The 12,456-nt window shown below is 42.2% G+C and overlaps 1 protein-coding gene across 6 annotated transcripts in view; it reads left to right on the top strand.

Moving 5' to 3' along the window:
• The window catches only part of DAB1 (DAB adaptor protein 1), a 656,563-nt gene that overhangs the window by 487,102 nt on the left and 157,005 nt on the right, over nucleotides 1-12,456 (top strand). The window contains exon 1 of one of the 6 annotated variants that reach the window (XM_081196891.1): nucleotides 5,705-5,786. The exons of the other annotated variants lie outside the window; for them this stretch is intronic. The gene's annotated coding sequence lies outside the window, so the exon portion shown is untranslated. Of the gene's footprint in view, nucleotides 1-5,704; nucleotides 5,787-12,456 lie in introns of those variants that run through there. 6 annotated transcript variants of the gene reach the window in all.

The following is a 12,456-nucleotide window of genomic DNA, read 5'->3' as shown; positions in this document are numbered from 1 at the left end:
GCACAGGAACATCTATATCTCAGACAAAGACTGATTGGACCCCATACTTTCTCCAAGTTGGCAGGAAATAGGGATTTCTAGATAAGGAGGAGTCTGAATCGGCCAAGCCCAGTCCCAGCCCTTTCGACCATGCTTCGTCCAAGTGCTGTTCTTATTGGTGCTACTCTCTTGACCAGGGGTCAGCAAACTTTTTCAGCAGGGGGCTGGTCCAATGTCCTTCAGACTGTCAGTATATGAGAACATCGCAGCTGCAGACAGCCAGCTTGTTGACATCACATGATGCGGCTAACTGTGGGAAAGAATTTCCCCGGAAGTTCACAGGCTTCTTAGAGCTCTGTGAAGAGTGTAATTTGAAACCTTCCGTTTGCGTATGTACAGGAAGTTTGTCAGACTTGCTAGAAGAACTCTCTGGAGGGTGCTTGTAAACTAACACAGACCTTGTGGGTGACCAGACTATATTTTGAAATAATAAATAAATGAACAAATTCCTATGCCCCACAAATAACCCAGAGATGCATTTTAAATAAAAGGACACATTCTACTCATGTAAAACACACTGATTACTGGACCATCTGCGGGCCAGATTTAGAAGGTGATTGGGCTGGATCCAGCCCACAGGCCTTAGTTTGCCTACCCATGCTCTTGACTTTGAGCAGGATCCTGCTTTGCTGCATCAATAAATAAGATAGATATTTAATTCCTGTGCTACCTAGGCTCAGGAGTGTGATCTTGGCTACACTCTTGTGTTGTTGCATTTTGACAATTTCACTTTTACCTCGTCAGCATTGCTCCATGGTCAGTTTCTTGTGATATGACTTAAGACTTGAAAACATCTGAAGTGCCCCTAAGTTGAGCATGTGTACCCACCATCCTGACCTGGCTTTCTGTACTCACATACCTGACCTTGCCTTGATGTAGAGTATATTTTAGCTCCTGAGACTGCCAAGAAGCTTTATCAATAGTGTTCTAAAGCCTCGTTCAATGAAGGAGAACAATCACAAGTGTGCTAGCTCTGTCCCCTGACACCCCACCCCTCCCAGACTCTGCAAATTGGAGGGGTGACTTCTGCAGCAGGGAATCATTTCTACTTGTGAAGTGTCCCTGCTTGATTTAGAACCCTGATATTCCAAGAGGAGGCTGTATGTGTTGAACAGGCTCCCTGCTTCAGAATTTATTCCTCCATCTTGTGGAGGGCAGCAGTGCACAAGGAAGATTTATGCCCAAGTCTGTACTCTCTGCCATCATGTGAGGAATTTAAAATATATGGCTCCAGTCAACACCCCAAAATTCCACCAGGCCCAGTGCCCAACAATTCTAGATGGTTTAGAAGAAATGTGTAGTTTCAGAAACCTTTATTTATTTATTTATTTTTAAAGCCTGAGGTCCCCAGTTACCAAAGCATTGTTCTAATTAGAAGTACTATTTGATGACAGTTACACTTAGATCTCAATAAACTATGCCAAGGGTAGTAATGAGGACATGCTATATTTCTCCTTTACTCAAAATTAATATTTCAAGGTGTGAGACATATCCTCATTTTGTTGTGTTACTAGGCTTCAATTATTATTATTGTTATTATTATTATTATTATTATTATTATTATTATTAATTATTATTATTATTATGAAGTTCAGTGGCATTTTATTCATTACTGTGAATTAGGTGCTGGATACTTAAATTAGCAACTGATTTTTTTTTATGCCAAGGACATTATAATTCTGAGCCAAAATTTATTTATTTAATTATTGAGCCACTGTAATGATCTGGCCGCATTACAAAAAACTAAAAGCAGGAGACAGATCTTGCTTATAGGCACTTTTTTGCCTGGTTTCTATAATTATTTTTGCTTCTGCCTGTCACTAAGAAGGGACAGGGTATCTATGAAAGGCCTTGGTCTACCTCCCTGTTCACTGGTAATCTCGTTCAAGCCAGAAACTGTCTATTTTATAAAGCTCTCAAACACACACTAATGAATCAAATGTATCTTGTATGATGAGCACGATCTCTTTTAGGCTGCTATATGGCCATCTGTTATTTAGGGTTTCATTTATTGATTAGACTTTATTGTGCTATGCGCCTTTCTTTATCAAGAACATTTGGCAGTCTTCAAGCAACTATATCATCTACATTTTTTATAGAAGTGATTCAAAAGATGAAATCCAATGGAGATGTGTTTCACAAGGTGAAATATTGCAGATCGTCTTGGAATTAATGAATGTGATTCATATTAGTTTTCTTATATCTAAGTATGATGAAGAGCAGAACAGCTGATGATTTTCTGCAAAAGCATTAGGGGGAGATAATCAAACCAGGGATAATTAGTTACTATTTTAGTATGGAAAAAGCAAGAGGCATATCTGAGTAGCAGAATGAAATTGGATTATCTGAATGCATCTCTGTATGGCACCCATTCCATTCAGCTAGAAATATAAACTCCGTACTGCTTCTGTAATTCTTAGTTCCTATTTTCTTTTTATATTGTTTGTTAATTGGTTGGCCTTCACCTTCAATAAAATCTGTTTCAAAAGTCATAGTTACAAAGCAAAAACCTCTAGGCATTCCTAGACATATGTGCTTGCATATGTTAGTAAACCATAGTTAGAGGACTGCTGTGAATGCACCAGTGTTGACCACCTGACTTCACCCACTCATAGTAAGAGGAAACAATCCGTGGTCTGTGTCTTAGCTTTATGTCTGAAGCAGGGATTGTGATTTGTTTCACTCCCTGAAAAGTACAAACTGTAACCAAGGTTTGCTGGTGAGAAGACTGCCCAGAAAACAGCATTCACAATAAACCATTAAGTATGGTTTACCATGACATACAAATTAAGCCATTTTTCTTTATGTTACCTCAAACTTAATGTATATTCTTTGAAAAAGATTTTTTTCTTTCGTATATTGTTGAAAATGGAAACAAATTAAGCTGTTAGTTCTGCCTTAGTCATGCAGCCAAGAGCTACCTGAGAGTGTGGGTCAATAAACTCAAGGTTTTTGGTTGGGTCTTTCTTTCTTTCTTTCTTTCTTTCTTTCTTTCTTTCTTTCTTTCTTTCTTTCTTTCTTCACTCACTCTTACAAACTGGCAACGTAGTGTCCGTTCATTAAAAGAGATGCCCCACATTCAAGAGTTGAGAAAGTCAGACTTTGCCTTTGAACCGAGACAGACTTCAAAGGTGAACCAGGATGTGATGTCTGCATTAGACGTGTGCGCAGCTTATCTAAACTATGCATATCCTGCTATTCTGACTCACATTAGCATTTTTCTCTCTACCGTCATTTAACTTTCAATCTAACCATATAGCATTCCCATTAATCTAGCTTGGTATTCTGCATTTTTCTCTGCTCAGGTTCAGGACTTGGGTAAAAGAGCTTGCATCAGTGTGTGCTACTACTATGATTTTTGGAGCAGTGGAATATATTATGTATGTTTCAAGGAGCTGATCAGGAAGCTATACTAGTTCAGTCCAGGGGTTGAATGTGGATCGTTGGCTATATGGGAAATAGCCAAATAGATTAATGAATAACATCAGACCAATATGTTTTGCATTTGGTTACTGTTATTGAGAGTGCTGTTGCTGCTGCTGCTGCTGCTGCTGCCTGTATCCCCCCCCCCCGCCATGTTTCCTTAGATGTCCTCCAGAGGCCTTTAAGGTCAACACTTTCTGAAGCAGATAAAACATTATAATTCCTTGAAAGTAAATCAAAAGGATTATGACATCTAGGAAGAAGCTGTTGCCAGACAGCTCATGAACAATATCACTGTGACTGACCCAAAGGCAATACTTAAACTGCCAGTAAAATTGCCCATGGAGTCTGCCAAGAGACCAGATGCTGCTGCTGCTACTGGGGAAAAAAAATACCTACTGTAGCTTGGCATTTGTCCTGTAATTGCTTTCCAGGAGAAAATAAACTATAGCATGACAGGAGAAGGTGAATGGCTCCTCACTGTAAACTACCTGGGTGACCTGAAAATGTGTATGCCTTTTTGTGGCATGTTATCCATCTGCTCCATCCTTCATTCTACCCGAGCTGTCTAGTTTTTGATCTCTACTGCAATGGTGATCTTGTTGATGATTTACCACTGCACACCTATTCTTTTTGTCTGTGTTGGGACAGGGGGCTTCCATGGAAGAAAGGGGAGTTGTTATTGTTGTTAGGATGCATGGGTTGTGTGGCCAGAGCCTACAATAAACTTATTGCATGCACACAAAGAGAAATAAAATAATGATTGTAATATATGTTCCAGCATGCCAAGGTTTAGATTCTAAACTTTAGAACTACATATTCCATATTAATCAGTTTTGATTTGATTTGTTTTTTTTTTAACCATTTTTAAAGATAAGTGGTTTTTTGCGGGGGCGTTTTGCACTAGGCCTACATTCTGGCTGTCATGTTAGTAAATGAATTTGCAGCTTGAATGTTTCATGTGCTCAAAAATTATTTAAAACTCTGTGAATAGTGCTTCATTTTCTGTTCATAACAGTTTTGTGATCACACTAAAGGTATTGCAAAATAACTTTACTCAGAATAATTATCCCAAAATATCTGATACTAATTTCTAAAAGCTGTTCACAAAAGTTTTGATGAGTTAATTTCAACAGATGTTCAATTTGTTAACTTTTAAGTCAAGCACATTTTTTTTAATAGCTGACTCAAATGTGCCCTGTACATCACTTGGAACCTTTGGGAATGAAATTAATTTTGTGAAGATTGACTTCCTGATTTAAGCAGCTGAAGGCCAAACTAAACTTTATGCTGCATGTGTAGCATGCAGTCATGGCTGTGCTCTTTCATTGCAGTATTTAATTTCGGCTTATATAGTGGGGTGGGTGGGAGATTGTCATCAGAACCATAGTCTGTAGGCATCCTGAGGAAAATCATGCCCACTGCATATTTATAAGGCTTGGGGAAAATAATAATAATAATAATAATAATAATAATAATAATAATAATAAATATATTACTTATACCCCCCATCTGGCCGGGCCTCCCCAGCCACTGTAGGCAGCTCCCAACAGAATATTAAAAATACGATAAAACATCAAACATTAAAAAACTTCCCTAAACAGGGCTGCCTTCAGATATCTTCTAAAAGTCAGATAGTTGTTTATTTCAGATAGTTGTTTATTTCCTTGACATCTGGTGGGAGGGTGTTCCACAGGGCGGGTGCCACTACTGTAACTTTGCTTCTCGCAGTGAGGGAACCACCAGAAGGCCTTTGGCACTGGACCTCTGTGAACGATGGGGGTGGAGACGCCCCCATTGTCTCTGAGTTGTCCTGGATCTTTGGCAAGTAAACCAGAATCTCTTCCCCCATTTTTTCCTTTTTTTGCATTCTCGTAATAACTTTGGGGTTTTCCATAAAAAAAGAAGCTTTGGGGGGTCCAGATTTTTACTTCTTGAAATATGGCAACCCTAACTAGCTCCACATAATGTCTGTACCAGCTTAGAAAGCTGGCATCTATGTCTTCAGTGGGTTTGAAAGCTCTGACTTTGAGTATGTTCAAATACATGTAAAAAACCTACCTCTTGGTATTTATTCCACCTCCCCTGGTTCTCTCTGGAGATGACTCTTTGTGACTGGGTAAGTTTCACTTCTCCCCAGCACAGCTTCACTTTAGTAGACATTTAACAGACTTAATTACAACATACTCTGATCTTAGCTGTGTACTTTGCCCCCTCTCATTCCTTAGTCTCTATTTCGCTTTGTAAAAACGGAATCCAGAGCTTTGAAACAGGGGAGAAAATCCCTTCAGCTTGTCACAATAAGTCGCAACAGCGTAGCATTGGTAACGTACAAATTTACCGTTCCTTTGTTAGTTATTTCAGTGTACAGGAGGTTGGAAAATGGGAGTTTTCATTTACCAAGCATAATACCAGTACTTTAAGACAGTGTTTCAAAGACTATGTATTCTAATAATTATCTTACTGAAAGCGTGTTAAAGTTCACAGAGCTACTTCAGGACTAAACCAGGTTTGTAGAAAATGCAGTGTACGCATAGGGTGCATGGTTTGGTTTGTGGTGGATGTGCTCATGAAGAAGGCTTTTTAAATTGTCATATAGACAATTGCCTAGCTGGGTGCATTTGGAGGGTGAGTAGTACAGTAAGTGCAGTTAGCAGAAGCTGGCAAGCTACATTGGAAGCAACCTTGCAGGATGAGATCTGGGCAGCCTCAAAGAGGTAGACAGACAGGGAATGCAGAGATAATTTGGCAGCAGGAGCAAAGCTCAGTTGTAAAGCTTCCTTGGAAGTGTACCCTCACCCAGTGAATAGTTTGTGTCTTCATAAGAAGGTCTAAGTTACATTTTGAGAATCATGAAATTAGAGCAGATATTAAATAACTGGAAAATAATCATCAATATATAAGAGGCTAGGTAGTTACATCTAATGTTTAAGGCAGAATTAGCTCTTTTGAGCTCATTTGTTGTTACGTGTTCAGACCCAGAGACCTCCCCCCTAAATAAATTCACACATGACTCAAATTTTAGTTTTGGTTTTTGGCAGAATTTAGGCGACATCTTTATTGATTACAGAAGGTGAGTGGTTGCATAGGCTCTAGTTCAACTAGTTCCCTGCACTCTTGCAGGCAGCACTGACCCAGGGCACCAGCATAGGTCAGCCAAGGGTGAACACCTGGGAAGGTGAAAAGCCGGGTACAGACTCTGTTGACCACGCAAATGCCCCCCCCCCCGGACTCAGGTATGGGCACAAGCCCCTCTCAGGGGTTGACCAAACCAGTTGAGTCCGTGGATTCCATTAACGGAATACCCTTCACATAGGGATGGCGAGACCGCTCCCCCATCCCCATCGCCTATCCGCCACATGAACACTGTGCTTGCCACCAACCACTCACACCTGCAACCAATCCCTTAACCCTGCTGACACAGAGGTCAGCCACAAATCATTCCCAATCACAGACAGATGAACCCCATCAAGCCTGTAAAGGGACGCATCACGGAAGGTAATGCCCGGGTGATGGATCACCGTCCCACCCAAGGCCAGAACCTTCTTGGCCACTGCTCTCTGCACGCGCTTCCTGGCCCTCTCAGTGGCATCTGGGCATCGGCTACCACACATGTCGCTGCAACAGCTGTGACCAAAAAAAATTGAGTCCAGGAAGAGCTGCCTTCAACTCTTCCAAGTCCTCCTGCATGCGGGTCCACAGGCTCAAGCTGGGAGCTTCCAGTAAATTGTTGTCACCCAGCTGCACCACCACCGCCGCAGGTGTGCCTTCCGCAGACACCTTCACCTGCACCATCGGTAGAAGCTCCTCCCAACGCATTCCTTGTATGGACACCCAGGAGACGCACACGTGGCCGAGGAGTCTGAGCCTGCGTCCGAATCCAGACTCCGCTGCCCTCCTGCTGGCCCAGTGGACAATGCTGTGCCCGACTCTCCAGACGTACAGGGCAGGCGGACCTAGGAATGAACAAAACAACATTAATAACTGCACCTAAGCGCTGAATCCAAACATAACCCCTGTATACCTCAGATTTCCAGTGGCCCAGATCCTTGATCCTGTCGACGGACAGACCCCAGTGCGCAGCAGTAGTAGCTGCACCAATATGAAAGGAATGAGGTGCATTGTGCATTACTGCAGCAAATTGATGCCTCCTTAACAGGGACCCAGCCTCGTGAACCAGGAAGGGACTGTCCCCAAGCAGGTGAAGTGACAAATATCTCTTGGCATCCTTTACTGGACAACCCAGAACTGTGTCTGAATCATCATCAGAGGTCTGAGAAGACGTACCAGTAGAAGAGGAGGAATCGCCATCTCTCTACCTCTTGGCCCTGCGTTTGGAGCGATGACTCCTCTGCCACTTGCCACCAGTTGAAGGGACTCTAGGCACCGGGAGATCCTCCTCCAAAGACTGGACACTGAGCGCCTCCCTTGAAGGAACAGACTGAATGTGCACAGAACTAAAAACATGTGAGGAGCTTGGCTGGGAGAAAATTCCCCTTCCCACATGCTGTGCAGGCTGAAGCCCTGAACTCCCCGAACCTGGGGGTGCCGACTGCGAACGAGGCAGCCCTGACCGAAAGGCCTGCTGCACCATAGCACCCATGCTCCTAGGACGACTCCTAGGACTAGCTGGGACTGGTACTCTGGAAGGCTGAAATTGAGACAGCAAAGCCTCAGAAGGATCGTAAACCTCACTCCCTTTGCTCACATCCGAAGGACCATGAGCCTCAAAAACAGTAGAGGACATGGAGGGGCCAGGCTGAGCATCAGGATGCCTCCCAAACTGCTGAGCCAGTGACTCAAGTTCTGTATTAAAGTGAGTCATGGCAGCAGGGTCTGAGCCAATAATGGCCATAATTGCACTTAAGCGATCCAGCGTAGGCTGATGAACCACATGGGCTGGCACAGAATGCAATGACTGAGAGGGACCCCTAATGACCCTCTTAGAAGGGAGAGCAGGATTGGGATTCCTTTTAATAGGCATCACGATCCTTTTGTATTGTGTAGGGAATGCTAATTACAAATACACAAAAAGACCCAGGCCTTTAAAATGGCACTCCTGTATCAAAAAGATGACGCTCCCGCCAATGCAAAATGGCGCTCCTGCCAAAACTAGTCAGGAAGAACCAGACCCTGTAACCTAAAATGGCGGCCGGAACAAAACAGAGGTTTTTCCCGCCCTTAACAAATACACGACCCAGCTAAAATGAAAGGCAGCACAATAAAGGCAGGGAGAGGGAACTCCCGCTGCTATGAAACCAATCAAAGGACTTAATGGCATGGCTAAAGGAGCGACAAACGCACTTGCCCAAAGTTGTGTATTAGGTACAAGGCTGCTGCTGCAGCCAGAAAAACCAATCAACAAAATGAAAGGGGAGAGCAGCGGCAAGCCCCACAATGGAAGCGCCTGGGGGCTGGAGCACCAGAGGGGCAAAGCCCCGTTAGGAAGGGAAAGGGAAGGAAAGGGGGAGAGGACAACTCAAAAGGAAGAATAAAAAGCAATAACAAAAAAGGGGGAATAAAAAACAGAAAGAAATCACCCAGACGATCTGTCAAAGGTAAGTCAGCTGCACAGAGGACACACTGTTAGCTTGTTCCGAATGCATGAGCCAAAGAGGAAGCTCTGGGTCACCTGCATGGGTATATATAGGTCCCTCGATCTGTTTGGACTGCGCCCCATTGGTCAGATTGGACCCAACATCAAGGCACCTACCAATTGGATGTTGTGGCTAACCAACCAAACCCACCCACAACACAGGGGGTCAGTGTCCAGGTCTCACTGCAACACATGCCCTCTTTTAGGGAGGAGACGATTTGTTGTTTTCTACTCTACAAAGTTAGAGAAGACTTCGTGTACTTTTGTTTTTCATCATAATATAATCATTTTTTGTTTTTTGTTATTATTGATGTGTTTTTGCTTTTGTATGTTACTGTTGTAGAAATCTGTAAAAATTGTGTGTTTTTTAAAGAAGCTCCTTTCAAAAAGATAGATAGGATTTGGGGATTTTAAATCACAGTAGCAGCTGGACTTCATTGTATCATCAAATACATGACAAAAACTATGAAGAATAATTCTGGTGTGTATAAATAAATTATATGTCTCAGCTAAAATATAACTTGGTGCATCTTGCTCTGTCGCGTTGCAGTTTGTCAAAGAATATAGTGTAAGAAAATGGCAGAAAGTTCTCTTCCTCTGATATTATGTTTAATATCCAACAGGCATGACAGATAAATGATCCAAGTAATTTGGTCATTTCCAATTATATAACAATAGTAAGTGAATATACAGTAGGATCCCAACATGCTGATTTTGCTTATGTGATCACAGCTTTATGTGGATCACCAATAAATGAATAGAAAGGAAGCAGGGTATTCTTGCTCTGGAGGCTCTTGTGGGACTGTCCAAGAACTTGCAAGATCTCAGATGATGGGAGTGGTTCTGGGGGGTCATTCTGACTTTGCACAATTTTGCATTTATGTGCAACCATCTGGGAACATAACCCTTGTGTCAGTTGTGGTCACACTATGTTAAAATACAGAATTGGCCAAAGAAGAAGAAAACAAATGAGCAATTGTACCAGCACCAGCACCCTTTATAAATCACAAGTAGTTTATTTCCTCATGTGTATAAAACTATGACTACATTTGCACATAGCAGTATTTTAGAGTTAGAGAGCAAATCAATTTACTTCAGGTTCCCAAATGTTTCATTGTTTTCCGCATTGGGCCAATGCAATGCAGTTCAGGGTTTGATGTATTTGGTTATGAAAGGGGGCCTGTGAGATATCTCCAAACTTAACCTATTCAGAGATTAAATCTATACCTGTTCACAGGCTTGCTGTGATGATAAATGAATTAAGAATTGAAAGCACGTTGTATGTATACTGAAAAGTGCTATTATTAATGGTATTTCTCTCCCTGATCACATAGTATGGCTAGTTAAGCCTGTCTGCAGATCTAGGTTACATGACTGACAATCTGTGTGGAATTAAGATAATCACGCACATTACAAATTACAATAAATAGGTCAGATGCTCTTGGTGGACTGTACTCTCATCTTCATCTAATTGTTTTTCTTTTTAAAAAATGAGTAACTATGCATATTCCCAGAGCTTAGGTCAGATGACTTTTTTTCTATATAGAAGGAAAGAAATACATAGCAGATGTGCCTGAAGTACACAGAATCCCAAGAGGCCATGGGAAGTGAATTTTTTTCTTATGCTTGCTGATTGCTAAGAGAGTTACTGTGACATTGGAAAACTGAAAATGGTCCATCTGTGAAGGATTTTTTCCCACAGAAATAATATTGATGTATTTTAGCGGAATTAGGTGGGGAAGAATAAGGACATGTTTTGGAAGACTAGGACCTCAGTTTAATTGAACTGTGATTACGAGGACAATGGCATATATAAGTGTATTATAATCATACTTTATCTGCTTAATATACTGGGTTGTGAATGAGACAGTGTTGTGTACTTATAAGCACATAGATTCTGATTGGATTACTGTCATGCGTTATACGTGGGGCTGCCTCTGAAGATGGGTTGGAAACTTCAGATGGCGCAATGGCCAGATTGCTCCCCAGAACAAGACTGTCTGAGCATATAATGCCAATCCTGGCCTGACTGCACTGACTGCCAATTAGTTTCCAGGCCTAAGTTAAAGTGCTGGTGTTGACCTATAAAGCTGTCTCAATACCTTAAGGACTGCCTCTCCCCATAAAAACCAAACTGGACCCTGTGCTTGTCATCTGAGGCCCTTCTTTATGTCCTCTCTCCTCAAGAGGTTCGATGGGTGGCAGCAAGAGAATGGGCCATTTCTCTGGTGACTTCCCAACAGTGGAACACTTTCCCCAAAGAGGCTTGCTAGGCACCATCATGTCATGCCTTTAGGCACCAAGCAAAACCATTCTTCTTTATTAAGGTCTATGGCCCTTCAATAATCTATGGCCTGTTAAAGCGGGGGGTAGGGTACGACAACAATGGACTGTTATCATGATTATTTTATTATCGCAGTGTCTGTTGTTAAGCTTTCTATTGAGCTTTCAATGCGTTTTTATTACTGATGCTCTGTAAAATGTGTTCTTAATATTGTACACTGCCCTGGGATCTCTTGATAAAGGGTGGTATATAAACCAAATAAACAAATAAATAGATTGACCCAGAATTTGTACCCAGGCTCTTCTTTTCAGAGCCTCCCTCCTCCTATTTCCTGGCTCCATCATAATTTTGACTGTTGTCCCAGTCCAGTAAGAGAGGTCCACACATTGAAGTTGGGCTCCAATCATCACATACTACTGCATTCTGTTGTGTGGATGTCAAATGCTGTGCCAGGAGGCACCTGATGCACATAGATCAAACGGAGGTGTGCATCTGAGCATGCACGTACATTGCATTGCATACTGTGGATAGAGCGTGTTTGTGTAAATTTATTTTGTGCTGTGAATGACAGTCAGTATTTATTTTTTATCTAGGACCAGTACATGCAGTTTTTATCTGTTTGTAAGCAATCATGTGCTGCAACACTTCATTGAATGTAGCCATCTCTTTATTAGGATCTATGTCTACAGTTACAGTGGTACCTCAGGTTAAGTACTTAATTTGTTCCAGAGGTCCATTCTTAACCTGAAACTGTTCTTAACCTGAAGCACCACTTTCGCTAATGGGGCCTCCTGCTGCCGCCGCGCCGTCAGACCACGATTTCTGTTCTCATCCTGAAGCAAAGTTCTTAACCCGAGGTACTATTTCTGGGTTAGCAGAGTCTGAAACCTGAAGCGTATGTAACCTGAAGCGTATGTAACCCGAGATACCACTGTACATCTGTAGTGGATGAAATGATGGGATACCACTGCTCCCCTGACCTCCAGTGGGTCACATTGCTGCTGCTTATCAGGAGGTAGTGGGGAGGTCAGTGCCATACAAAGACCCTGGTTGGGAACAGCAGATTGTATCCACCAATGTATTTACACTATGCATTAATGGGACTGTGCAAACA

Source organism: Podarcis bocagei (assembly GCF_964188305.1).
Source record: "Podarcis bocagei genome assembly, chromosome: 5".
In the NCBI taxonomy this organism is placed as follows: Eukaryota; Metazoa; Chordata; class Lepidosauria; order Squamata; family Lacertidae; genus Podarcis; species Podarcis bocagei.
The sequence above is the reverse complement of the archived record's forward strand: the minus strand, read 5'-3'. Positions and strand labels throughout refer to the sequence as shown.